General features: G+C 46.8%; 1 long non-coding RNA gene across 1 annotated transcript; it reads right to left on the bottom strand.

The window, feature by feature from the left end:
- Positions 1-4,019: 4,019 nt before the first annotated feature.
- LOC121080018 lies at positions 4,020-22,994 on the bottom strand. Its single transcript, XR_005825256.1, has 4 exons — positions 22,871-22,994; positions 7,743-7,829; positions 6,419-6,600; positions 4,020-4,103 (listed from the first exon to the last, which is right to left on the bottom strand). It is a non-coding gene; the product is annotated as an uncharacterized LOC121080018 (long non-coding RNA).
- Between the last annotated feature and the right edge of the window lie 4,760 nt (positions 22,995-27,754).

The following is a 27,754-nucleotide window of genomic DNA, read 5'->3' as shown; positions in this document are numbered from 1 at the left end:
GACAAGCAAGAAACCACACTGATTTCAGGATGGCTTTTGAACAATTTATAGTTCATAAGAGGACAAGGCCAATAGTGGACAATGTGTTTAATGTCTTAGAAATCTGTGTATATAAACATTATAAACAGAACAAACAGGAGGAGCTCAAATTCTTCATACAAAGCAAAATTCTGATTTAATTGGCCTAACAGGCTTGTTGGGATAACTTATGTCTGGAATATTAATATCCAACTGTATAGCTTGTTCAGGAAGGGTGAACTAGGAGAAAAAGGAGGATCTCAAGAGCATAGCTATATTCACCGAGTATGAAACTGCAGGAGGAAATAGTCTCTGGGTAAGACTTAAAGAAGGAAAAACGTGTCCTACTGGAGCAGAGGCATACAGAAATTCAGCTAGGAAGAGAAAATAGACCAGCCATTTTAATGAGTGGTTCACAATATCATCCAAAACCCAGTATTTGGTGGTAGCAAGGGATTTTAGCTACTCAGAATTGCTTGACAAGGATCTTGTAAATCACTCATTGCCTGGCAAGTTTTATGACTGCATTGGCAGAACAGTTCTTACCCAAAAGGTAAAGCAGACAAACAAAAACCCTAATGTTGAAGTTTTTCTAGATGGTTCTGGCCAAAAGGGATGAAAAACAAGAAAAAAAGCAACCCAAACAGCTGCTTTATAAACTGCTAAAAATTGGTGAGGAAGAGCCCATGGAACAGAAATCTACACAGATACTGAAGAGAACTCATGGTTACCTAAAGAAATAACAACAACTGAAAACTATTCTGATGAGGAGGCAGCAGGAGGAATTTAGTAAAAGACCAGCTTTTCAAATCTAGAAACTTTGCACTGGCATCAAGCATAGGACAGAAGGGAAAAGAAAGGAAAAATACATCAGGTTACTTGGGATGGACAGTTAAGAACAACACAGGGAATTAAGCACAAAGTCGGAGGGTCTGGGCTCCAAAGGAGACCACCACCTCAGAGGACTTGAGAGGCACCCACAGCTGCTCTGTAAAGGACTGGCAGCACACAGAGGGTGATGGCAAGGGGTGCTCCAGCACCCCAACATGCACAAATGGTGTCGAGAGGCAGCAGTCACAGGCACGTGGCTCTTTGCTGCAGCCTTTACTCAAAAGGGAGCCTGGGGGAAGAAGTGTGACATCTTCAGTGATAGAAGGAAAGGAAGTAACAGATTAGGAAGTTAATTGTCATATTCGCTGGGTTTGACGATTTTCATCACAGAAGGCTTCCAGACTTGCAGGTCCAGAGCATTCAGCAGTTTTCTCCAAGAATCCTCCCAACATCCCAGAGAAGATGCCATGTCCAGAGATTTCTACACAGCTTTTGACACCATCTTGTATGACATTCCTATAGATGAGGTAGAGAAAGTCATTTAAGTTAAGCTTCTCTAGGACAAGTGCAAAACCATCTACTATTACAAAAAAATCACTTGGGAGATGTTTTTAGCTTAAAACAGGAAAAGATATCAAGATGAATTCTGACCGTGGCCCAGCGTTATTCAGTGTTCCATACCTGACTTTCATGACAGCCTAAAGACTTTTCTTATTAAATCTGCACGTGGATCAACTTAGATCAAGCCAGGATTATAATTCGAAATAACCTTGACAAGTTGGGAGAAACAGTCTGAAAACAATAGGCTGCAATTTAGGGAGGACACGTGCCCAGAGCCTATGTAAGAACAGTCCATTTCAGAAACACAGATTAGGGAGCAAATAGCTTGATAACACTTCTAAAATAGTATGAACGAAGGTAGATACCATACCAATACAACCATGCTGCACTGGAGCATATAGACGTGTTTATAAGATGGGGTTGAACAAACATCTGGAAAGAATGATCTCCTGACTGCTCCTCTGCATAGAAACTTCTTTTCTTATTTCTAGTTCAACCTTCCCTTAATGCTACTCGTGCCCATCACCTCTCACCTCCATTTTCCTGGATATTTTTTTCAGGGCTTCTTTTTATCCACTACTAGTAATTTTCCTTTCAATAATCCTTTGAATGCATTTACTTATTTTTAATGACATTACAATGGTCTGAGCAAAGATGTGTTGCATTAACATGTAAATATCCATTGTATTAATCTCAGCAACAAGGTGGATGCTAGGCATTTTGTAAGGACGCTTTCCCCCACAAAGATGACAAAGTGTGTTTGTTTCTGTATAATTACAAGCGGGAGTACACCTCCACACTTCACACTTCAGATCTGCCTGTCTATTTATTGCAGTTTTGGCAAATTCATATGTCACTGAATGGGACCCTCTTGTTTGGTTTCTTGACTTTTTTTTTCCCCTCTCAAATTTGTCTATTTTGCTGGTTTGAGGAGATTTTTTTTTTTTTTAAGCTTTCTCAAACTTTTGGTCAAGCATTTGTGTCCCTTCTTACTTCAGCCCCTCACCATTTATCTGATCACAGATATCTTAGGGAGTCCAAACTAAGCATTCCTCCCAAACATTAAACCTGCAACCCATTTCAAAGACTTTCTTGTGCCTCTTGTTTAAGAGGCATTCTTCATCTTTAAGATCCTGGGAACAAATTCCCTAAAACACACAGGGAAAAGGTGCAGGGTGCAGACTGGGATGCAGTCCAAGTATCATTCATGGTATCTATCACATTTAGTCCTAGAGTACATTGCAGTATTAAGGTGCTGACATACTTCTTAGCCTTTAAGGTGTATTAAATATGAAATGCAATACAAAAAAAAATTACTCTATCCCCTAGAGAGAGAGAATTGTTAACATTTATGGTTATGGTGGCAGTGCAAGAGGCCTATTGAAGGCTACAGGGCCAGCTCTGGATCTGTTCACAGACCAGTAGACCCAGATGCTGCATGCTAACCTCAGCACAAATTTAAATAGCCTTAAAGACTTTTATTTTTTTTAATTGAGCATCTGGTGCATATCAGTGTATTTAAAGACACCCTGAGCCAATTCTGCAGCTACTGCTGAATATTGGTCCTGGCAAATTTTCTCTGGAGCAAACGTGAGGCGCCCTAGCAAAGCCAAATACACGTGGCGAGGACTCTGTTTCCTACAGGTCCTTGTCTCCTTACAGATCTCCTTACAGTGACTTTTTGTCCTGTGATGCTAAATTTGGGGCACTGGATGCCAGGGCATCGAGTGAGGCCAAGAACAACAAACAGCCATAAGACCTGCAGGATCTCTTTTTAGAGTAGCCAAGGACATCGGAGCTGGCACAGGGCTGCACAGACAGCTTTAGATTTTACTATCCTAAACAATATTGCACTAATGAAAAATACTGCCACTCACAATTATCTCCTTGTCTTGTGAATATGTTGAGCACTGCCAGCTCCAACACGGATCTTCACACCACCGAACACTTATTTCCCCTTCTCCATGAAAGCCAAACACATGTTCTAGTCTTCGGTCTCCACCCTTTAACAGGCCATTAGTCCCTGCAAGTACTGTCCCCTTAAGCTCTGACCACTAAATTCCTTTCAGAGCTGTCATAGAAGGGCTTTTCCCATACTTTTTGTAAATCCAAATATCCACTATCAACCAGACCCCATTAGTCAAATAGCTGCTAATTCCTTCTAGGATGCTGCAGAAGCATGTCGGGTAAAACTGTCAACACCACAACTGCCCATGTCTTAAGGCTGGTGATGTTTTCTGGCCATCTTTTCCTTTTTGCCTTATGAGTTCAGGCAGCTGGAACTGCTCTGATGAGTCTTTCAAGCTTTCAAATCCATCTGTTCCCGATACTCCGTGCTTCCCTTCATATCAGAGCCTCTAGAGTTGGTATTTTACACTCATTATCTTTTTCCCCCATTCCATTTTTATGTAAAAACACATTTATCGTGTTTGCCTGAGGAGAAAGTATTTGTAGTTTCCAGTTCCCCAGTGCTGCCTAATGCTTATGCACACAGCATTAAACGCTGTGACCCTTCTGTCAGGAAGACAGCAGAGGTTTTGAGAGGGGTCTAAAGCCAATTGTTCTATTTGTGGTGTACTGAAGGGTAATGAGTTGGTTAAACTTGCCATTTGTGCTGCTCTGATTCCTTGGTTGCATGTCCACTAGTGGCAAGCGCAGAAAGGGTCTCCATTCAGCAGCAGATCTCCATGGAGCTACTTGGGAAAGAGGCAGGTCAGAGGATCACACACACAGTAAGTGAGGTGAGAAGAGTCAGCAGCCAAAGATACACGTGGGTTGGGACTTGGGCACAGACCTGGGTTTGCTTGTTAATCCTAGCAAAGGGTTCACTAAGCTTGCAGGGAGAAAAATTTGATCCAAGAGAGCCTGAGACTGTCAGCTGGATTCCCAGATTTCCCATTCCAGGCTTCTTGCTTCCCCAGATCATAACCGAGAAAACACCCAAGGAGCTGGCCAGACCAAAACATGAGGAGTGGCCCTGCACAATGCACAAGAGAAACTGAGGTAGGCTTGCCAGAAGGACTGATGTGTGAGCACCAGCCAGGGAGTATGACCTCATTAGCATGGATGGACACCACGCTCTGCCTATGTGCAGGGTTGGAAAACTTCTCAGACTTCATAAGATCATTGTGAGATCAAAGACCTGTTTTCTCCTCAACAAAAGATGCCACAAAATTATTGCAAGCTCCCTTTAGACTGATCTAGTGACCCAGATCTCCTTGAAAATACTGCTATCAGTAAGGAGGTCACACCTTGCTTCACAGAAAAGGAAGAACAAACCCAGGGGTGGCTTCCCACCTTTCAGGACAGGCAGAAACATGACTCCCTTACAGGAAGAAATCTTGGAGATAACCAAGAGCTCCTGCCCTGACCAAAGGCAAAAAGCTGTGCAGACCGCCTGGGTCTGCTAGTATGAGAGTTGGCCAAGGCAGACCTATGGCTAGAAGTAAGGAAGCGAGAACAGAGCCAGGAGGTCCAGCAGATAGGAAAAAAATGGTAATTCTTTGTACATTTAGAAAGGTAAACGAGAAGACTTGAGTAATTACAGGCCTGTCAGTCGGGCAGGGAATAGCTGGCTGCTTTACAGGAGTTCACAGAAAATATACTTTATCAGCATAACCTTTTATCTTGATAGAATGATGAATCTGGGTGATAGATAAATTAATAATTTAATTATAATTGAATGTGAAGAGTGTATCATTTGTCCCACATGACATTATGACCAGGAAACTCAAATGGTAAAATCAGCATCACCCCTATAAAATGAACTGGAAGCATCACAACCCACTTGCACTGAAAACATGCTAGCACCAGGAGGTGTCCAAAGCACCCTGCAAGACACAGCTCTCGAATGGATACAAGCAAGTAAAACAGACACAGTCCTAAATCTCATCTCTAAGATACATCTCGCCTGATCACAGACATACCCAGTGCCAGCACCACCATCTCAGCTGCCACCTCAGACTCCATTTAGAACCAGAGATCACATCCAGCCAGGGAGAGCCCATTGGGAGGTTCAGCTCCAGTCTGTTTGCCTACAAGGGAGCAGGATGTACAGCTTCCTACCACAGTCAATGGAACAGGATTCAACTGTACATGTTGACTCACAGTGCTGCTTTGGACACCTCGAGGTATTCCAGACATCCACACAATGCTGACAGATCAAACACAGGGTCCATGGGAGACTTGTCCAGGTGGGGCACCTTGGGGAATCCAAGATAGTACTTAGAGACTGGTATTAAGGTAAGCAAACTAAGCCCTGGCAAGGTCTGGAGAGAGATTCAAGTGAAGCTAGTGTCTGCTTTACAACCAGAATAAGGATTCAGTTGCCCACGCAGGTCTCTGGTGCCATTTGAGATGCCCTGGAGACCCAGCTTTGTCTCCAGCTGTCATTCCAGAAGGGCATGGAACTCCAGTAGGTCCTGTGTCACAACCTCCACCCATGGAGTGAATTCTTATGTACTCCAGAATCTCTCACATCCCTGGACATCTCTGTCTAGGCAAGCAAACCCCACCTCACCCCATACAGGCATACCACACCAGGTTACTGGGAGCTCCACCAGGGTAGCTTTGAAGTGTTTTCTTGTGTCAGCTTCACAAGTAGGGACTGGCAGGGGCCTGTGAGAATGTGATACACAGCTGCTGCTTCCAGCACTGCAACCAGGTACCCCTAGTCTTTCAGGCTCTGAGTTTTACAGGAAGAAGCAGTTGCTAACAGCCCCGCAGTGTCATTTAGCAGAGCCAGCCATGGGTTTCTCCATCTGTATACATTAGTACATGAGCTTGACTTGATGCTAGAGCATTCAGCGCTGAATGGTATCCATGTCTGGGCCAGGCATGTTCTCAGCAGGGACTGAACAAACTTCAGAGTTACCTGTGGGCATGTTCACATGGCATGATGCAGTGCCAGATGGATGTTCACATCTCCCATAGGCAGAAAGAGGCCCGCAGGTATCCCATTTCCTGGGCAAATATCAAAGCTCTGGGATATTGCACACGTTTATCTCACCTTCCTGTTGCTCTGATTAGGCACGCTCCTAGGGAATCCAGCTTTTCAGGGCACAGGGACTCCAGGCGGCCTTGTTTCTGATTCCCAGATGGCCTCAGGGAAGAATTGGTCAGCTCACACAAGCTCCTCCAGGTATGCTCAGTAATTAGTGCAGTTACAGGCACCGGTGGAAATTTATTCTCCTGGAACAAAAAAAGGTGCCAGGGAACATGGCCAGATGAAACTCCAGGATCTTGCGACCACAGGCAGTGGGTAATTCACATGGAAACATCAACAAATGGACAACTGCTTTGCTAGATGAGACCCTGTCCAGGCTTCTCAGCAAGCCCAGGCAGAGCAAAGAAAACACAAGGACATCACTGCTAGCAAGAGCAGGTGCTAGGTTACCACACTGTCCCCTGCCCAGGTTCTTGCTATGGCCTTCAAAAGCTGTTGGTTAATGACAGATGAATGACAAATCCAACAGCCACCAGCAAAGCTCTCCCCATCCAGAGTCTGCCCCAAGAGCTATACCCAGCACTCACTGGGTGACCCTCCCGCAGGACATGCCTTGTTTCTGTCACAACTCTTCCACAAGCATGCAATAAGATATCTGGTGAGGAAGGTGGTGGCACCCTGCCTAGGGGTAAATACCTGCCCACTAGTTCAGACCTCAAGTTAAAAGGATGGTAGTAACTGCAAACAATCTCAGATAATAAAAGGGATAATGGTTTCATTCCTTAATTTTACCATTGATAGGCTTTCTGACATGGAGTCTTTCCTAATACGGAGGCCAGAGAGAGCAGTAGATTTACCAAAAATATAATGGATTTTAAAGGTATGTGTCAGTGCTGCTTTCTCAGATCAGCCTGTGTCTGTGCTCAAGAATTAGTTTGTAAATAGGAGGTTTATAAAAAAATCAGAAGTTCATCATCAACACACACTCTTCAGGAACACACCAAGGGTTATACAGGTGCAATCTGGATCCCTAATAAGCTTTGGGCATGGTGTCTATTACCTCTTACTGGATAGAAGGGAGAAATAAAATCTCAATTTCTAGTTAGTCACAGAGATTTGATCAACACATTTGCGTTAATGTTCTGTATAGCACAAATTGCATAAAATCCAAAGAGACACAGAGAGCAAGTTACAGATGCGCCCAGAGCCCCAGTCCCACACTTGGCCTCTGAGCTGCTGCTTTTGGGAAAGGAGCATTTTTGCTTCTTTGTGCAGCACCTAATACACTAAAGTGCCAGCATAATATAAATGGGGTTCACTGGTGGTGCTATTGTGCATACACTAAATAGTCATAATCAAGTGTGAGAGAATTGCAGCATGCCCATACCTGGCAGGGTCACAGTTTGCATCCTGTGCTTGCAAGTATATATGCTGCGATTAGTGTAGTTTCAGCAGGGTAATTTTTCACACATGCCTGCAACAGAACAACAGTGCAGTTAATATACAAGAACCTGTGCAGGTGCCAGCATCAGCAACTTAACTGCAGCACCTTGACTCCATCACCACAGGGCAAGGAAGACAGGCTGACCAAGTGCCTCCCTTGAGGCAGGTCCTACTGCCTTCCCCAACCTTACCCTTGATTATCAAACTTCCACATTTTTCTCCTCTACCAGGTAGCAGCTGTTGTCTGGATGTATCCCTAGCTACTCAGTCCATTTGCTCTAATCCAGCAGAATAACCTCCCTCACAGGCCTTGAGTAACTGGTAGCTGGTAAGAGTTAAAATCCTGTTTTATCCACGCATTAGGACACATCCAGAGAAAGCTGACCCAGTCTTTGTGGCTATGGGTCAAAGAGCAGCACAAGATGGCACAGGCTGTGTTATACACTTCTGCTCTAGCAAGATCTGCCATCTTTGCACTCAGGAGCACTTGGAGCAGGGTGAGGTTGGCATACTGGCCCCTTTTCATATTCTCAAAACCCTGGGTAAATCCAGCTGCAGCCAAATCACCATCCACCAAGAGTTTTTTGGGGTTTTTTGCTCAGTCACACAGACAGGAATTAGGGAGGGGATGATCAGGGCTCTGCTAGTACAGGACAAAGTACAGGTGCTGTTGTGAACAAGGCTGGCCACATCACTCACTCACTCACTCACTCCTGCTTAGCCCACCACTCACACCATGTTCCCAAGCAGAAAGAGTTGATCTCTTGTTGGGAGAGTAAATATGAGTGTAATCTGTCCTTGTGCATGACAGAGCCACGAGCCCTTCTCCAAAACCCACTGCTGTCAGACCAGAGGCACCAGACACAGCTTGCCCACTGCAGCTGATCTCACTGCTGCAACCCCTTACAGCCCCTTCCCCGTGAGAGCCCACTAGTCCCAGTCCATAAAACCTGATGGATGTCAATCCCACAGATGCTCATTGCCTAGCCCAGCCTGTTAATACATTTCTCCCACATGCTCTCACAGCTCCAGGCTCCTCTGTAACTGCATTTTTGCACTGACAACAGCTACACCCCTGTCCTGTTTGTTTGGACCAAGAGTACCTCTCATCCACCACATGCCCTGCACCTTCAGGAGAAGGAAGCAGCTGTCTCTGGAAGCACAAATTGGCAGGATAAGCTGCTGTTAGCTGAGCCCACTGAGCTCCCCTACTTATTCCAAGTGAACTGCTCACTTTGAAGGGATAAACAGTCTGATTAAACTAACAGCTCTTCCTTCCTTGCAGTGATTCTCTTTGAAGGATAGAGGTAAAGCCAGAGCAAGCGCAATCTCTAGCAGCAAATCCACTGCTGACTCCTCCTGGGAGAGAGCCCTCTGTGTAGAACATGAGGAGGAGAGCCAGAGCAGGAAAGCTGGTGAAGCTTTGCTTTATATCAAGTAATCTCGGTACTGCAGTTTCAGAGTTAAATGGTAAATAGGTAGGACTGCTGGGCAGTGCAGCAGGGAGCAGGCCTGGGTCACTGGGTAATTTAGCTGATATAAACAATAACCTGTGCCTGGATGGTCAGCATCTACTCCTGGTATGAACCTTCAGCGCTGTTCAGAGTACCAGCGGAGCTGTGCAGCACAGGCAGCAGACAGTCCTGGCATCCGAGACCATATCCAGAAGTCCTAGGAGGGCTGATACAGAAGAACTAGGAAAGATTAACAGCTAATTAATCTCATTCAGTACAGGTGTACTACCAGGCCTTACCAAATGAATAAGGAAACTCAGTGGGTCTGTCCTCGGTCTAACACATTTCTGTGTTATTCCCTGATGCAGAAGGGGAAGGGCGGGGGGGGCGGCGGCAGGCAGCACAGATACAGAGAGCAATATATAAACTTGAAGCATCTTTCCACAACCTGACAAAACGTAGAAAAAACAACGGTGATTTCCACTTTCCAAGGAGAGTCAGTGCTCTCCAGTCAGCCCTGGAGCACAGCAGTCTCCCATGGTCCTGTGGAGAAGGATGAGCCCTGGACAGGTATAACCTCTGTCGCAACAGCCAGACGGGGCCCATGTGCTTGTATCAGTATTTGTTCCCTTATTTTTCTAGGTTTGAATACAGCATATAAAGGATGACCATCCCTCCCAGACTTCTTTCAAGGCAGGGTCACACCCAAACCACCACTGCTGCATTCCCAGGCACGACAGATTCTTTTGATAATGCGTCAAAACTCCCTGATGCTTGCAGCTCAGATTGGAGGAACCACTCCTGCATGATGCCTCCATTTGCAGCATTTCTGAGTACCCTTGTGCCAATGAAGTGCTCAGCAGTTGCAGTTCCTGGGTGGGTCTATCTCACTGACCCCACTCTTTCCCAGGTCCCAAGCCTGCCTCCCAGGCCAGGACTTTGCAGCCAGTTTGCTCTGAGCAGTCTCTGTCCATTCTGCCCCATGCACCTTTCATTCAGCTGCACTGGCTCCTTCGTGGAGCTCAGCACCTGCAGTCCTCACCAATTTCACGCTGACATGGTGCACTGTCTGTGCTCCACATCTTTATTTCCAGGCAGATTAACTAGCCTTTTCCGGACAGCTACACATTACATTGTTTTGTGCTGCGTTCCTGCACTGTTCAGCGCAGTTTGTATCTTCATCAGTCAGTGTACAGCCTCAGGGCTTGTTTACAACACATCAAACCCTACTCTGAATAGGGAATCTTTTGCTTCCTCTTGCATTTATCTGTTGCACTGATCAGCCAGAGAAGTAATTCTCAGAAATATCAGGGAGGTTATGAATTCTCACAGTGCCCTACGACATGAGACGTATTCTCCCCTCTCAGCCTGGCTCCCAGGCATGCCTTTCTTGAAGACATTCCTTGGACATGCAGCAGCACTGAACTTTGTTCAGCACTCATGCTGCTCATGCAGCTGTGGTCCTGCCCAGCTAGACCCCCGTCACTCACTACATGGTGCTCTGAGTGCAGCAGGTGTTCTCAGAAGAAAACCAAGTTGTCCAGGAAATCAGAGCACGAATAGTACAGTTTGTTTGCCACAGGCAAAGACAAAGTTATCTTATTTCTGGTATTTCCTAAGATCTCTGTTCTTGTCTTAACCCTCCCAAGATGGTCATAACAGGGTAAGGTTTTTATCGAGTATCTGAGCTTTCAAAAACAAGAGGGATGTGTCATGTTCCGCTATACTCTCCACTGAAGTGTGCCAATACAATAATCACAAAAAGGTTTTGGTTGGTGTGGACCCTGGAGGTCTCTTATTCAACCACTGATCAGAGCTGCCCTCCTGGCTGAATTACATCACTCAAGGCCTTCTGCAATCAAGCGTGGAATACCTCCTCAGGTGGAGATCCCACCACCTCTTTGGCCCCTGCCCCACTGTTCCACCACCCTCATGGCGAAGACTGTTCCCTTATGACCAACCAGAAGTTCTGCTGTTCCAAATTTGATTGTTACCTGTTGTCTTTCAAGATTCTGGTTTCCTCTCTGTGACTATCTATTAGGTAGCAGGAAACAGCAGTGAGATCCCCCTTCGCCTTCTCATAGCCTCTCCTCATCTGCTGTATGCTTAAACCCCCAGCTATCTTTGTGGCCCTCCTCAGGACTTTCTCCAGTATGCTGATCTATCTCTTCAACTGGGGAGCCCAAAATGGAACACTAGATGTGGCCTCACCAGTGCTGGAGTAGAGGGGATGCAGGGTCCCAAAAGGAAACCACTAGTAGCTGGCCACCAGTTGGACCTCGTATTGCTGACTGCAACTCTGTGAGTTGCTAGTCTAGCCAGTTTTCCACTGGAGTCCTGTATCTTGTAAATTGAGAGACCATGTTAAAAACCTTGCTAAAGCCAAGGCATGCACTATCCATTGCTCTTGTCCGTTGTCTCGTCACACAAGGCAATCAAATTGGTCAGGCACAATTTGCCACTGGTAACTCCACACAGGGGAAAGGTCAAGTCTTCCTCAAGCAGAACAGGGTTACGACAAGTCATCAGCACCCTGAAGTCATTGCCAAGAAGAGTCTGCCATTCACAGTAGCGATTTCTTCTTCCTCAGTCTTGCACACACTTGGATTCATTTTCATGTGTTTTGCTAACACTGCCTTCTTGCTGGTTCCCAGCTGAAGTTTGGAAGTTGCCCAGTAGCCTCCTCCAGCTTCACTTAACTTAAGGGACTGTTGTTTGCTACACAGCAATGCCTTGGTTCACCAGTCCTTTAACATGTGTTCACAGAGCTCAATCTGCAACAGGTTGGGCAACAGTTACTGACCAACAGGCAACTGTTAAATGCAGCTAAAACCAGCTGAAGCCCAAAGACCTGAGACTCCACGCTGTCTGGTCAATGCAAACCCCTGGCCTTCTGCAATAAAGACAACAGGAATATTATTGGGAAACTAATAAAATCCAGTGCTCCCAGTTTGGTTCCTTGACTGTCAAAGTGCTGTAGCTGGTTATCAGGACTGAAAGCCCTGACCACCCACAAGGCCAAATGACATATTTGCTTTGCAGTCTTAGAGTTGCTTTCCAGTACTCCACATGACAGCCCAGAGACGTCCCTAGATGTGTGCCATGCTCCACCATCACTCACTTATTGATGGGGTCAAGGAGCTCAGCGGCATCAGTTCAGTGTAGACTTCTTTCTTATTGCAGGTTCTCTAGCTTGAAAAACTGAGAAAAAAATGGTTCTACAACTAATAATAGAAGCTGTGAAGAGTTAAAATGTCCCAAGAGTAGAAGAGGCTTTGATTAATTTCTCCACATAAAAAGTTTCTAATTATACTGAGTCTTATCTCTGTGCTAGAGCGGATTCATAACTCTGCCTTTTGTCCTTGATGTATTCAGCAGCAATGGTTAGATTTTGGACAGTGCAGGGATGACAGTTCAGGAAAGAAAAGCAGTTACCAGGCATCCTCCAGGGAGGAGAGGCACTCTTCCAAAGCCTCAGGAGCTCCAGAGATGGGTATTGAGTAAAAGCACAATCTTTGATGAACGAGCCCTGACATGTTCATCATGTCAGCTATAGCTATGGACCAGACCTGAGTTATCCCAGGAAGGTCTTATCTTATCTTCAAGAAGAAAGGTCCATCCCCAGGAGCTCCCAGTGCTGGGCTAGCAGGCTCACCCAGCCAGAGTCAACACGCAGATGGGAACCCTGTCTTTCCACCATCGTCAGTCAATAGTAGGCCTACACTCTCCAGCTCGGCACTGCATCCCGAACTCCCAGGCGTCTCCTGAGAGCTTGTGCAATGGGAGAATGTGCAAGCACTTCTATTAGGACAAAGCAGTCAGCCAAACACTTAAGCAGCAAGCAAAATCTCCTTACATAACTTTCGAAACAAAGGCTGCCCGTGCAGCCTTTCTACTTAGGCAATCAAACACACTCCCTCTTGCTCCCTCCCGCATAGAGGGCAAGTTATCATGACAGGATTCTGCATCACATTTCCACCTCAGGTTTCTGCAGTGTGCACAGGCACACGTATGCACATGCACATGTGCTGTTCTCCCTTGGTTTTATGCAATCCCTGATGTGCAGTTCAATGCAGAATGCAGCAGATACAAGATGCAATTTAAAGTGTGAGTTATACATAGTTCAGGTAGTGACAATAGCATCATTAACAATGGCCAAACTTGCTGTTGTGGGCCACAAAGACTGTGGGGACCACAATACGGAATAAAAAGCTCTTGCACTCACCAGTGTCAGAGAACGAGCTGACAGAGAGCCCAGTCCTCTCCCTAGACCCTGCACCCCTTGCAGTCTGCCAGGTGGTAGCAAGCTGTAAAGGCTGATTCATACCACATGCTTTAGAGAGCATCTTACCGGGAAGAACTGGGTAGGCAATGGTGATACGGACAAAGATGGAGCGAGCAAATGCTATAGGCACTGGTGCTCAAGCTGGGCCGGAACAGTGCTGTGAATGGAAGAGCTGGTCCTGCACTGCCCTTGGAACAGCGGTAGATATGCCACAAAGACCCTCCCCTGTGGGGAACTGGAAAATATGAAAAATAAGTGGCAAAAAATAGTGATTTTGCAGTAATTGCAGGAGCAATTTCTCAGACCATGTCACCTTACAACCACAAACCCACTCCGGCCAGCTCCTGAGGACAGCAGGTCCGTGGGGTCTGAAGGAGGGGCAGAGACTCCTGCTTGCAGGAACACATTAAAAAGCAGTAAAATCTACAAAGCAAATGCAGTTCCTGATGTAGTCCCTCCTCTCTGTGTCCTCTCTCTTTGCTTTCAGCCTCTCTCTGTAGTGTTGCCCACAGAGGAGTGATGGGTTATCCCAGCAAAATCCCAGAAAAGGCCATTATACTAGCAGCAGAGAGCTGCTGCCAGCACAGTGAAGGAGCCATCTCAAACACCATGAGCTGTGGTGAAAAGGCCTTTTTTTGCTGGCTGTTGTTGCATGCACAGGGGAAGGCTACAGGTAATGGTCTACCATCCTGGGACATGCTTGGCAAATGTATTGAAGAAACATTTTGCAGCATAAATCTACCCAGAGAAGCCAAATGTGGGAGCCGAAGAACATCCCACTCAAATGCACACACATGCACACTTGCTGCCTACATAGCTGATTTCAGCTCTGGAGACAGGCCAAATCCTCACAGTGCTGTGAGGTCCCAGAAGACCAGAGTGAGGATGCTGCTCGGGGCTGAGCGGGTAAGTCTTTCCCTCCAGCACAGAGCAGCTCACACTGAAATGCAGTACAGGAAACTGCTGTAGCTCTCCCAAACGATTTTATTTCCCCACAGAAGTTTAACATCTAAAAAGGTAGCCTTAAAATCAACTTTCAAAAAGCAAGAATCCAAAGTTGTATTCACTGGTGAGTATTTTGGTTCTAGCTTCCCAGCTGTGTCTGCTCCAACAAGAAAACAATGTTTGTCGTCATCTTGGGGCCAGGGTATTTTGTTAAAAGCACAGTATTTCAAACAAATCTTGCTTTTCCTCTGTGACAGTGTCTGAGCAGTCCCATGACAGAAATACTTGCAAGTCCTTTGGTACAAAAGGAGAAATGGCTTTCCAGGGCAGTGCCACAGCAGCTGCAGAGTTCCCCTTTCTCGGGCTACCAGTTGCAACTCTGCCCACAACACCCTCTGAGAGGCACATACTCTGCCTGATCCCTCAGCTGAGGCTAGCACAACCCTGAAAGCAAACTAAACAGAGTGGCTGCGCCAGCCCTTCTGTGCCTTACAGCTCCAACCTTCGGAGCTCCTCCATGTCCATCAGAGATGTTCACCTAGCCTAGGACTCTGCCTCTGGCAGAAGTAAAAGGATTTGCTCTTTAGGATGCACGCAAGCCTGGCCACTCTGTAGGCATCCTCCTTGCTCTTCCCCAGTATCCACAGCTGTTGTATCAGGGATGTTAGAGGAGATGTCCCTGACTGCTGCCTTCAGTCTCTGCTGATGGACCTGTTGCCTCTGAAGTTTTCTGAGCCTGCTGTTACTGCCTCCTTCAGCAGCAACTTCCTCACTTTTACCTCCTGCTGTGTAAAGATTAACTTTCTCTTACCTGCCTTAAACTGCACTCCTAGATTCATCAAGTGCACATAGTTCTAGCACTGTGGGATTTGATGAATAACAGCTCTGCCTTCATCTTACTCACCAACTCCATGATTTTATGAACCTCAGCCACATCCCCCCTACCATCTTCTACTCTGCAAGCTGGAGTCCAGGTCTTTTTGGTCTCGTAAGGCAGCTGTTTTATCCCCTTGACCATTTTAGCTGCTTCTCTGCACCTCTAACTTGAGGTGCAGAGAGCAGAGCTACACAAAGAGAGATGCAAAATTATGCCTGGTGTCTCCATGAGGATGCCCAATAAGCTGTTGGTTTTTTGGCAGCTGCTGCTGCATACAGAGCTGATGATTGCAGAGAACCACCAATGGCTCTGGGGGCTCTTTCCTGAGCTGTACATGCCAGTTTCAAATTCAGCATCATGCAGAGAAGTTTGGAGGGACTTAAACACAGGAATGGTTGGTGCAACCTGCTGTGGCTGCCTCCTGGATCAGAGACCTCACACAGGAGTCATACACTGCAGTAGAGAACCATGAAACCACTGAAAACAGAACATGCTCCTGACGCAGCCCCCTGCCCTGCAGGTCTCTGGCTTCCTGAGTCAAGGAACCAGCAAGCAGTAGGGGTAAGAGAAAAGCACCTTACTGACCAGGCTGAAGTCCACCACCCTGGACCTCAGCCTGGTTCTAGGTAAGCCCAGATATTTCCAGAAAGACATGGGGTGGTCAAGGACAAGGGGGATTTTTCATGTGAAGGAGCGGATTAGACATGTTGGGTAGACGCACGAGTAATTAATACAGGAGAAGCAAATTATTTCAGCGCTACAACACATGACAGCACAAAACTCAGCTGTAATGGGAACAGTCCAAGCCTCCTCAGGCCATTCACCTCTATGGCAGATGGAGATTAGCAGCCTTCTAAGCCAATCTAAGGACTCCACAGTTAAGGGTGTAGTTTGCGCTCATTTATAAGCCTGATTTCACAGCCTATATTCCTCAAAAAAATTCTTTGCATTTGAATTTCACACACATTAACTGTGGCCAGAGCAGAATTTTGGCAAAATGTGAGCTGAAAGGAGCAGAGAGGAGGGATGAGAGAGAGGAGAGGGGGTTTCTATTCCAAGAAATGCCTTTTCTGCAAACTGTTTGGTATTTATCACTCACAGAGCGATTCCTGATGGCTAAGGATGAGATCAGCCCAAGGCTAAGGGAGAGAGAACCACCCTAATCCCACCAATTTCAGGACAGCTGGGTATCTGCTAAGCCTGCATTCATGATAGCAGAGTAAAATTGAGACCACCAGCAAGAATTACTGACACATTCCTGGGTACTAGAGCTCCAAAGGACCAAGCTCATAATTTAGCCCCAAGTCCAGACCCTCAATGACTTGAGCCAGGGACTACCCAAGCACAGCCCACCCCTCCCAGCTGGAAGGCTACACATTTTTTAGGAGCAAAGATCCTAAATGGCAGAGAAGCCTTCACAACATCCCAATGGTTAATCCTCTGCACAGCTCTTATTTTGCACCCTCTTTCTTGTTTGAATCTATGCTTCACTTCAGCTGCTTGACCTCACTCAGTATCTAGCTGAGATTATTCTCTCTTCCACTGTAAGAAATCTTCCACACTTGCAGTGAACTGTGGATGAAAATCAGATCATTTTTTGGTCTCTTTTATAATGCACTTTGAGCTCTTGGAACTTTCTCTCAAAAGCAGACTTTTTAGCCTCTAAATTTTACTTGTGGCTGTTTTCTCTGCCGTTTCTAAACAGACTTTTTAAACGTGGAAGTACTTTACCTGTATGCAGCATTCGTATGATAGGGATGAACAAAAAGACAATTCCTCTTTCTGCTCTTACTCAGGGTTTCCTTGCATAAATATCCTTCTATCCTCAGCCACCAGCTCACATCTCAAGCTCGTGCTTGTCATTTATACTTCAAGATCCTTAGCTTTCTTCTGTGTCTTCTTCCAAACAATAGTACCTGCTGTGGAAATGTGAGTGCTGTTTTTCTGCATGTTGTTTTACAATTACCCATGCTAAAATGAACACATTGTTCTTAGCAAGTCCAATTCACCAACCAGACTCCATACAACTGAAGAGTTGCTACCACTTCCCTTTTACTGATCCACTGTTTTTTCTCTGTATGATACATGAGAAAATAGTCCTGCAGCAATTCCACCCCCCTACTCACCCACTAACACTTGTGGTCATTGATAATTAGGGCACCAAAACAAGGCAGGAGTAGCTGTACTGCATCAGAACAGAAGTCTCTCTGACTTGCTAGTCTCATTCCAGCTGTGGTCACAGGCAAATGCACAGAAACAGTGAGAATGAGGCAGGCATGTGTGATACCTTTCACAATGCCTCCCCAGTACCTCGAGCCAGATGTGTTTTCTATGTATTTGCAACCCTCAGCTCATCTCTCCTGCATTAACTTGCCCAGTCTCTCCTTGAGCCCACAGTCTCTGCAGGTCTCCACCACTCAGAAGGGCAGACTTTACTCCCACTTTATTTCTGACCTTTCAACCAATTATTTATACTTTCCAGCACATTTCTTCTTATCCTATGGCTGCTTATTTTCCTCATAGCCTTTAGTGAAGGATGCTGTTGAAAGCATTTTGGGAATCCCAATACAGTCTCTTAAATAAATTGTTCTTGTCCATCTGCCATATCAGAACCCCGCTGCCTCTACCCCCATGATTCACCTACAAATACCATTCTGTGGTATTATGGGGTAAAGGAAAATCAATCAGATCTTTTCTGGAGCTCCTTTTCAAATTTTCCATACTTCAGCTTTTAGATGCAAAGATGGTTTGAGAAAGCACTTGCACATCACCATTTCTAACTCAGCAGTCTCATTCTTGGCTTTCTTAAGATGTCTGAAGCAAGACAACCAGCCCGGATGGTTTATCACTGCCCATTTCATCAACTGGATCCATAATCTCCACTCCAGTTTTGAACATATCCTCTGATAAGTCCCCAAAAAGGTTAATTACAGCATGGTAATCTCCGTGTTTTCTTCTGTATTCAACAATAATGCAAATAATGGCTTCAGCTTCTCTGCAATGGGCTCATCTTTAAAAATTGCTCCTTTTATACTCTGATCGTGTGCCGGCTCTGTCAACTCCTTGGCACACTTCTTGTTTCTGATATATTTGAGGAAATTCTACTGTCTTCTTTTTTAGCTGTTCCTCATATTCTTCCAGCCTGTCACTGGGGCCAGGAACTCAGTGATGCATACCCAACACAGGGATGCAGTACCACCATTGGCCTGTCGGTCCAGCCTTTCTTTCCACAGGGTTTCTCTAGTTTTTCCTGGGATGGTTAGCCTGCACACTTCCTTCAGTTTACAGCCCTCTGTCAAACATCATCACTCAGCTTAGGGTGCCCCAGGGAATTTCTGCCTTGCCTGGGATTCCAGCATGCCATTTAGACCTGCCAATCCACTCCCCCATTTCCAAAGGTTCTTGGAGATCTAGAATATACCTGAACTACAATCTGCTGCATAACTTTCTCCCAGGCTGCGCGACTGAGCCTAGCTCTTAATCAGACTGTGCAGCAAAGGAATTCAAATGCCCTACAGAAGCTTTAACATACAGCATTAATACATTTCTATATTTTCAACAGCCCAGATTATAATCTGGCCAAAAGGTACCACTCTGGTTTGCAGGGCAGAACTTACTTTCCACAGAGCAAAACTGGCAGACGTTCATCATGCTGATGATCTGTAATATGCTACAATCTACTGTTTCCAGAGCTCCAACCTGTAACTTGGGCAGGAGGCAACCTTGAGTCAACAGCTCAGATACAGGGCAGAGCTCGCACACATGCCATTTCTCTGCAGTGTGAGACAGTACTGTCCTCTGGCAAGGCAGCACCCTGGCCACCAGCATCACCAGGACTGGGGCACTTGGTCATTTCGACTCATAAAAGTGGAGAAGTCTGAGAACCTTTGTCCCCAGACAGTTCCCTGTTGTCTTACTTTTCTGGCAAGTTTGCTGAGGACACTGTAACCACACTGCTGGGGACGTAGCTGCTTTAACCATGCAGAAGATGTTATAACAAGCAGAGCTGACATGTAAAAAAAAAAAATCTCATTTCACAGGAAAGCAAAACTGAGATATGGATTTGCCTGTTCAGTGGCTTGACGTTTGTCTTGTGTCACAGACTCAGTCATTCAAGAAAAAACATGTCATATTCTTGTTACTTTCCCCTTTGTCACTAGACTAGAGGCATGAGCCCAGGCCCCGTGGAGAGGGCTCCTGCCCTCACACTCAAGGACTGCTTCTCTGCTCATGTAGGAAATGCCACCATAGCCTTCAGGGGCCAGAGCCAAGAGAAGCTGTGAAACACAGAAAACCAAGCAGAGCAACCAGCATTATTCCCAATCCCAATGAGATACGGCTTTGGGGACCACTTGCACTGGCAGCAGCAAGTAGAGAGGCCTTCCATACAGACGTGCTGAGCAACCTTTCTGCATTCGCTCCAGTCCCACCAGCTACTGTGCCCCATCCATGCCTGGATTCATGACGATGATTTCACGTAACTGAATTTGTGCCAGTCCTTCACCCACAGACAGGACACACCAGGCTGTTTCAACTCACTCATCACTGGAAATGTAGAAGTCTCCATCCCAAATTGAACTTTCTGGGCCATGATTTTTGCTGCAGACTCATCTAATCCCATTTTGAACACACTCTGCTTTCAAGCCTCAGCATCATGTGAAGGTGGATTCATAAAGAGATGTGAACGGATCACATCCATTCATGCACCCACTTCTTACACAGTGGGAAATGGCAAAGCATTTCTCTCTCTCTCTCTCTACCACAGATGTCTGCTACATTCCCTTCAATTCGCCCCACCCCAAGCTGGGTGCTGCCCTGTAAACCACCCTTTATAGAGAAGCCAGCTCTGGCCTCCTTGCCGGAATTTCTGTACCTCCTCCAGTCAGCTCTACTGCCATCTGCCACAGATACTATTGACACCCTGTACATACCACTCTCTTTCCTCTGAATTCAGCTTCACATGTTCTTGAATTGAACATAATCTGCCATTCTATGCATGAGCACCATGGGACCCTCTTCAGCTCCTTGCATTCAGCCCTAGATTTGGCTCTCCTGAATCATTTTTTTCCCTACAAATTCGCCAGCTCACTATTCACAGTCTTCTCTGCATCCTCTATGAATGCACTGATCAGCATAAATACCAGCATGGACCTCTGTACACTGTCACTGGCATCCACCGCTGCTGTGAAAATGGGCTCAATACTCCTGTAAACAGCTCTTAATCTATGGGCCTGCCTCTTCACCCCTTGAAAAGTTAGTTTTCTTGTAGGTCACTGATGTGGGAGCTCACTCGAAAGATGCAAACTTCTGCGTACAAGTGTACCAACCATACATCACCCTAACCCACCAGCTTGCTCACACCTTCAGAGAGCTTGGATACACTCCTGAGCTTTGAATTTCTCCTCTAAGAGCCAAATAAAACACTTCCCCCCATTACACTGTATTAATTCAACCATCTAATAAAATTATTCTATGTTGGTTTTAACAATTTGAGGCTGTTTCAACACTAACTCTGCTTCCTAAACGAGTCCAGGACTCCTTTCACTCATGGACATCACATTCCTGCATCCCTCAAAGACTGGTTTAGGCCTTAAAGCACAAGCCCGTCAGTAGCTAAACAGCTTCACTACTGCACGCCTCCAGCACCACTGGGTGACTGCAGTCAGCCTGGGAAATGTCTTGATCTGCTCCAAAACCTCTTCTTTGCCAACACTTCAGTTTGACAGAGTCCCTCAGCCCTGTCTCTCTCTGCACAGCAGATAAGGGAACCTTCCTGGGACACCACTGCAGCGAGCAGCAACACAAGGAACTCGCTGCTGCACAACGGCTCTGTTTTCTTTGTGCATCCTTACTGCTCCTCATGTGCACACCCCAGGACAAAGCTGCCTGGATGTCTTCCTGAAAATTTGCCTCATATGAAGACTTTTAACCTCTAAATATATATAGCATCAGAATACAAATGAGAACAAAATGTCTCTTGAAACAGGGGAAACTCAGACCAGTGTCCCTGCAGAGTCAACTTGTCCTTCAACTTCCATTCAGCAACTTTGGGTGGCTTCCTGGTTTCCAAGGACCTTGGGACCCTCCTGCAGCTCCGCAAAGGTTCTTTGCTGCCAAAGCCTGGCTGTGTGTTGGCTCCCCAGTCCCCTCAGTATCTCCTGGTCCCTCGCCACGGAGCAAGTTCTGCCCATTCAGGTTGTCCATCCGCTCCCACAGCCCCAACAGCTGCTCCAGATGTTCCCCCCAACCCACCCCCCACCCCCCAGCACCATGCAGTACATCTGTGACAGCAGGAAATGAGGACCATTGACTCAAGACCTTCACACAGTGGCTTTAAATATTGCCTATGGCAAAGCCAAGGATTTTACCTATTTAGGTGTTCCCTTTAATTTCCTTTAAATGGCTTCCTCTTTTTATGTCATTTAAAGACTTTTTCAAATTCCTGCTGCTGCAGTCAACTTTTCTGGCTCTTTCCCGTCACAAGGATGTTGAATTTGAGTGCATTACAGTTAGTATTAAAAAAAGCCTATCTTTGATAGTGATATATTGATCCAGGTTCTGTGTATTACTCTGGAATAAATCAAGTTACTTCTTCCCTTGTAAGGTCTTTCACAGGTTGCTGCATGGATTGTCATTTATGGTGTCTAAAACTCATTTTCTCCCCCAAACAGAAGCAGCTTCTCCAGCCTCAAACTGTGTCCAGTTGTTCAAGGCATTTCCCTGCAATAATAAAAATCTCATTTTCAGTAGCAAAGGATTGCAAACCTGGATCTATAACATGTCAGTGTTTCATGGATTAAACCACTGTAACCAACAATTAATTTCACTTATTACATGCTTAGATGACTGACTAGTTCTCAGTAACAGAGGAGTTTCTGGAGCTGGTGTTACCTTCTTATAAGTGAGTTTTTGAATTCTGCTCTGAAGTTCGAGAGTTACCAAGAAGAAAGTTCTGTTGCATTTGTCTTTTCCTGTTAATTTTTATGCCAGTTTTTCAAAGAACATTTTCTTTGTGACTGGCATTTTGTATTGTTTTGTTTGTAGCTATTTAAATGCATTGTTTTGACATCATGTCCATTTATACTCAATACATCATTAATTGGGGAGAATTTCATTCCACTGCAAAAACAAAATCCTCCAGAATAAATTCGTACACTGTATGCAACATTTTCTACACCAAAGCTAGGCAAAGCCACTGTTCAAACCATAACAGAGAATACAGGGCGATCTCAGAGAAGACTCAAGGCTGTGCTGTACCTGTCCTACCAGTGCTTGCAGAAGTAGCAGGCACAACCCACGAAGCACAAACCACCAGCCAGGATTTGAAGTCAGCTCAGAGCTGTGCTGCAAGCCAGAAGCTAATAAATGTCACCAAGCCCGCACAGAGTAGATTAGAAACGGCCATTTGGATTTTGGCCATCAGCCTGTGCAGCGCAGCCATGATAGCTCTCTGAATTCCTGCTGAACGTGAATAGACTGTGGGAAAAGTCCACCTGTAATTTAAAAATTACCTGAGTAGGTTAATCTGCCTCAGGAAGTCACCCCAATGGTCAGGACCTTATTCCAAATCCCAGCTGTCCTCTGCCAGCTGCCGGCCACTGGATCCTGCTCCAGTTACTGCTGTCCTCCAGACTGGAAGACCTGTTAACAAAGCAGGATTTTTTGCTGAGACACTTAGGTACCATGGCTAAGTAAGCCCTTAATGCTCTTAGAAATTCAACAGTTAAAGTAGATAAAGGTTATCTGATACTCCAGTGACCTCCAAGTCTTCTCCGGTCACTGTGTCTCAGAACAGTGCCATCCATCCTTTGTTCCTCAACAGCTAAGGCTACATTCAGCCTTATTAAAGTACATATTTTGTTCCAGCTTAGCAAATCACCAGCCCTACCCTCCAACCATTTTGTCATCTGCACAGCACATCAGAGACACTTCTGCTTTTGGTACAAATTCTGAATGTAGCCAGACCACGATACAGGTCATTCTAAGACTTTGCACTTTGAATAAAGCATGAGGTCTAGAAGTTAGAGAAACAAAGGTCAATGCTGAAACATCTGAGAGTTGGATAAATGAGATGTTGAGGGCTTGCTGCAACACAACAGCTGGTGGAAGGCAGGTTGAACCCACCCTACAACCCTGTCACATCTGGGGTCTTGTATTCACTCCCCACTCCTCTCTTCTCTGCTTCTCTGGGCTCACTGCAGTCAACCATGAATAAATCCTGGTTTGATGAAAATTATTTCAAATGAGATAGCCCCCAAACATACGAAACACAAGCTCTGGGAGGAATCCCCAAGCATGGCCATCAGGTTCTGGTTCCTGCTGCACAGGAGAGCTGTGATCTGACTCACAGCACTGTGACTCGGGAGTAACAACCGAAGCCTTAACAGAAGCAAATCAAGGACAAGATATTTCTGTACAGGGTATTTCTGTAAAATCAGCTTGGTTGCAGGTTAATGAGTTTGATAAAAGCTTGCACTGGTCTGTAACAAGCATTACAAATATCCAGGCAGTACACAAATGCAGGTGAATTGCCTGGACCTTGATCTTGATATAAAATGAGTTACAGAAGTCAAAGAAATACCAAAACATCTGGCTGCAAGCTCTGCAGGATAGCTCAAGCAAGCTGCAAAGAGAAGCAGTTGAACGCCCAGATGCAACCACATCCCTGCAAGACTCTATCTCCCTGCCCAGATGGCTGCAGAGAAGTGGCAGGCTCACTTCTTTGATGAGACGGATCAAAATGGCATGAGACTCCAGCAAAGGCACGGTGACAGCGGATGACAGTAAGCGACTTGAACCACCCACATACAAACATGCGGCACAATGGGTCACAGTTCAGAGACAGACTATCTCCACGTTCGACACACTGCTCTGTGCAATCTTTCACTTGGAGCAAGGAGAGGAGCAGGAAGAAGTGGGGAGGCTGTTCTTGACTTAGTTTTAAGTGGCACACAGGGGTGACTTCATAAAGCAATAGTAGCTGAGATGCTGCATAATAGCAGCCCCAGTGCTGTTCAATTCAGCATTGCACAGGGAAGCCAGGACCAAACAGCAGCAAGTGACACTAAGTAGAAGCAAATGCTAAAAATCAGTGTGAGGCTAACTAAGCAAAGCCTAAAGGGGTTTTGAGGAGCAAATCAGTAAAGGTATAAAAACAAACATGTCAAAAAGCCATCAGGAAAACATGGGGCCATTAGACTGTCAGAGGTTAAAGGAAGCAATTATGGTAGATGAGGATATCACAGAGATGTGAAATGACTCTTCTCCTTCCATCTTCCTCTCCACCTTCCCCGGAGATTTCTGTGCCTTTGCAGAACCTCCAAGGTGATATTGTCCATGGCTTGGGCAAACACAGGCTAGGAAACATTACCATTTTCAAGTCCATTTGATGATTTAGAAGGCATCATTCTCACTCCATTCTCCAACCTCACTTCCAGAGGCAGTATCCTTTAGAGGGACTACAAAGGAAAGGCAGGAGCTTCTGGTCTGATCCTAAAAGTCAGGAGGCAGGTGGCAAGACACCAGAAAAGGCCAAATTCAGCTAATCAGAAGGGATAATCTCCAGAGATGTAATAAGAGTGATAAGAGAGTGGTCAGACAGAATGGATTTTTTTTAGATCGGGGGGGCGGTGGAGGGCAGAAGTTATAACTAACATTGCTAAGGTATTTTGGAAAGTGTTTTAGCTCTACCTTCCTGCTGGTCCTGGGTGGAAAGTTTACACCAGGGTGGTTTATTCTTCCTCTGTACATTAATATTAGCTGCAGCCAGGACATGGGGCTCGAATGTTTTCACAGATGACCAAGGCTGGCAGCTCTTAAACTGATATCAGTGGGAAGTGAGTGAGATTTGGTTGCTCCTGCCCAGTGCTATACTTAGTGCTATACCTAAGTGGCGTAACTGAAAAAAAAAACAGTCCCGCACCCGCTGCCTGTATGCTCATACTTTGCACGGTCCTTTACACTTCACTGAAGGATGCTGCCAGACCACTGCTGGCACATGTAGGAGGGTCTGGAGGACTCAAATAACCCAGTTCAAGAAAGGCACATACTCCCAGAGAACAAGGAGACCTGGAGGCCAACACTGCTTTGAATGCAACACCCCCCTTTGCAGCCCTGTGTCATCATCAGCAAGAGAGAACCAGAAAGATTTAGGCCAGCAGGGACTTCGGAGGGGATCTCAGGCAAAGCGAAGCTGAGGAGTACCATCCTTCCCGGGCATGGCAGAATGAATCCATGCAGAGCAACTCCAGTTCCCAGGAGCACCAGGACACCCTGGCAGAGGTGGCTGCATGACATCAGCCCCCTCGGCTCCCTGTTTACATTCGGTCCCTGGCAGCGGCAGATGCTCTGGGGCTGAATCATAGGAATTTGTTATGGCAAGCACCTGCTGCACACTGAATGCCCCCTCTTCCTCTGCACCCATCCGCCCTGCCCTTCACCGGCCATCACCTCTCAGGAGCTGCCTGTGTGATGGAAAGTGTGGGCGCTGCACCCGCAGAGGCAGGGGACAGCCGTCTGCTGGCAGCCAGGCTCTCTGCAACACACCTGCCTTTCAGGAGACAAAGAAAAGTTTAAAAGTACCACCTGGAGCTACTAATTCGGCAGGGAGAGGGGACAGATGGGGGCCACAGGCTGGGGAAGGGAGGGGCTCTGGGAGGGGGAGAAGGACTCCATGCACTGCGATTATCTCCCCCGATGAAGCCCTGCCACGCTGTAGCCAGTGCTGCAACAGGCAGGCGGCATGCCCTCCCAGCCCCCCTCCTCAACCAAGGAGGGAATCCAAGCACAGCCCTGAGGGATACTACACTCCTGAACATCCTCCTCCAGCAAAGACATCTGAGGAGAGGCTGGGAGATGACAAAAGGCCCTGAGAGACTTGCAGTGTCACCCAAGTACCTCCTCTCCAGAGGAAACTTCCCACCCCCCCACCCCCGACTGCCACATGCAGTGCCAGGAGCCACCCACACCTTCCCAGGGCCCAACCCAGTGTCATCGCCTTCCATAAGCCATCCTACGAGACCTTCTCCAGCTTCCCCACCCCATCTCACCCTCCCACTGGAGCCTCCCTCATGCACGAGGCCACGCTCACGCCTCAGAGAGAAGCCGTGCCTGCATACACTCTGCTCCTGGGGGAAGACCTTGGGCAAGCTGCTCTCACATCCTCCAGCTTGCCAGAGCTATTTTCCAAAGGCAGCCCCTTCTCCAGCTAAAGACCTAGGGAGAGCCTCCCATGGCCTCACTTGGCCCACACTGTCCCCAGATCTGCCCCACGGGCTGTGCCTTTGGATCCTGAGCACTGAAGTCACAGCTGGTGCCAGCTGCAGCTCCTCTAAGGTCAGCTGGGTGAGGCCATAACACAAGCAGCATCACCTTTAGGGCCACATGCAAACACAGGATGAAAACTGAGGCAGAGCAGCAATCCAATCTGACCACCAGAAAGCTGTTCCTCCCACAGCCCCTTCCCACAGAAATGACTAATGGAGACATCCCTCTTGCACAGCATTTGTGCAGGAGAGCATCAGGGTGCGGAAAAGCTCAGCATAAAAGCACGTGAGGAGGAGTTTACAGTGATGTGTGAAATTAATGTACACATTTGTTTCAGACCTACTAAAGCAAAAGGGGTTAATTTCTCCTCCAGGGCTGCAGGGGGGAGTCCAAGCTAGAAATATTTGGGCTGGCATGAGGAAGCACTCTGGTGTTATCCTCTAATGGATGATAACACGGATGGGTAACGGCAGATAAAGGAGTTGCCTGGGAGATGCCATGGGATAGCAAGGACTGGACACTGACTTCTGGGGACCGGCAGCCAAGGACTGGCACAAATGCAGACTTCATCCCAATGCGATTCAGCCACAAGTCTGAGCGGGGACCAGTCATCAGTCCAGGCTGTATGTGGGCTGCTGCAGAGACAGAAACAAAGTTCTTAAACCCTGAAGACCAGAGACAGGCCGAGCCACCCTGATGAGCATGGGTCACACACCAGCATTTCAGCTGTAGCCCTTCTGATCCCACGAACCACTGAGATTGTCCTCCACGGATCAAGCTGCATGCTGCCTGCTCATCCGCGCTCAACAGGCTGGCCGCGGGAGTGAGAGGAAAGCCAAGGCCAGGCCTTCAGCTGCAGGAGCCACGGGAGTTGCTTTGCAAATTGACATATGCTGAGCACGTGGCCCAGAGGAGAGCGATCCCAACCTGGGCAAGGCCAGCTACCCAGCAAGCAGTAATACCCGGTGGCAGGCAACCTCGCCTCCACCCCGCGGCCAGCGCCAGCCACCCATCACTCAGCCCGGAGCTCTGCCGCCTGCTTTGCAGACCACAGATCCCAGCCCCACTGGAAGAGTCACCACACGGGGGGGGTCCCAGCCAGGCATGCACGCTGGCCCAGCCTCGGGACA

The sequence above is a fragment of the Falco naumanni genome, chromosome 20, assembly GCF_017639655.2.
Source record: "Falco naumanni isolate bFalNau1 chromosome 20, bFalNau1.pat, whole genome shotgun sequence".
NCBI classification, from domain to species: domain Eukaryota; kingdom Metazoa; phylum Chordata; class Aves; order Falconiformes; family Falconidae; genus Falco; species Falco naumanni.
The sequence above is the reverse complement of the archived record's forward strand: the minus strand, read 5'-3'. Positions and strand labels throughout refer to the sequence as shown.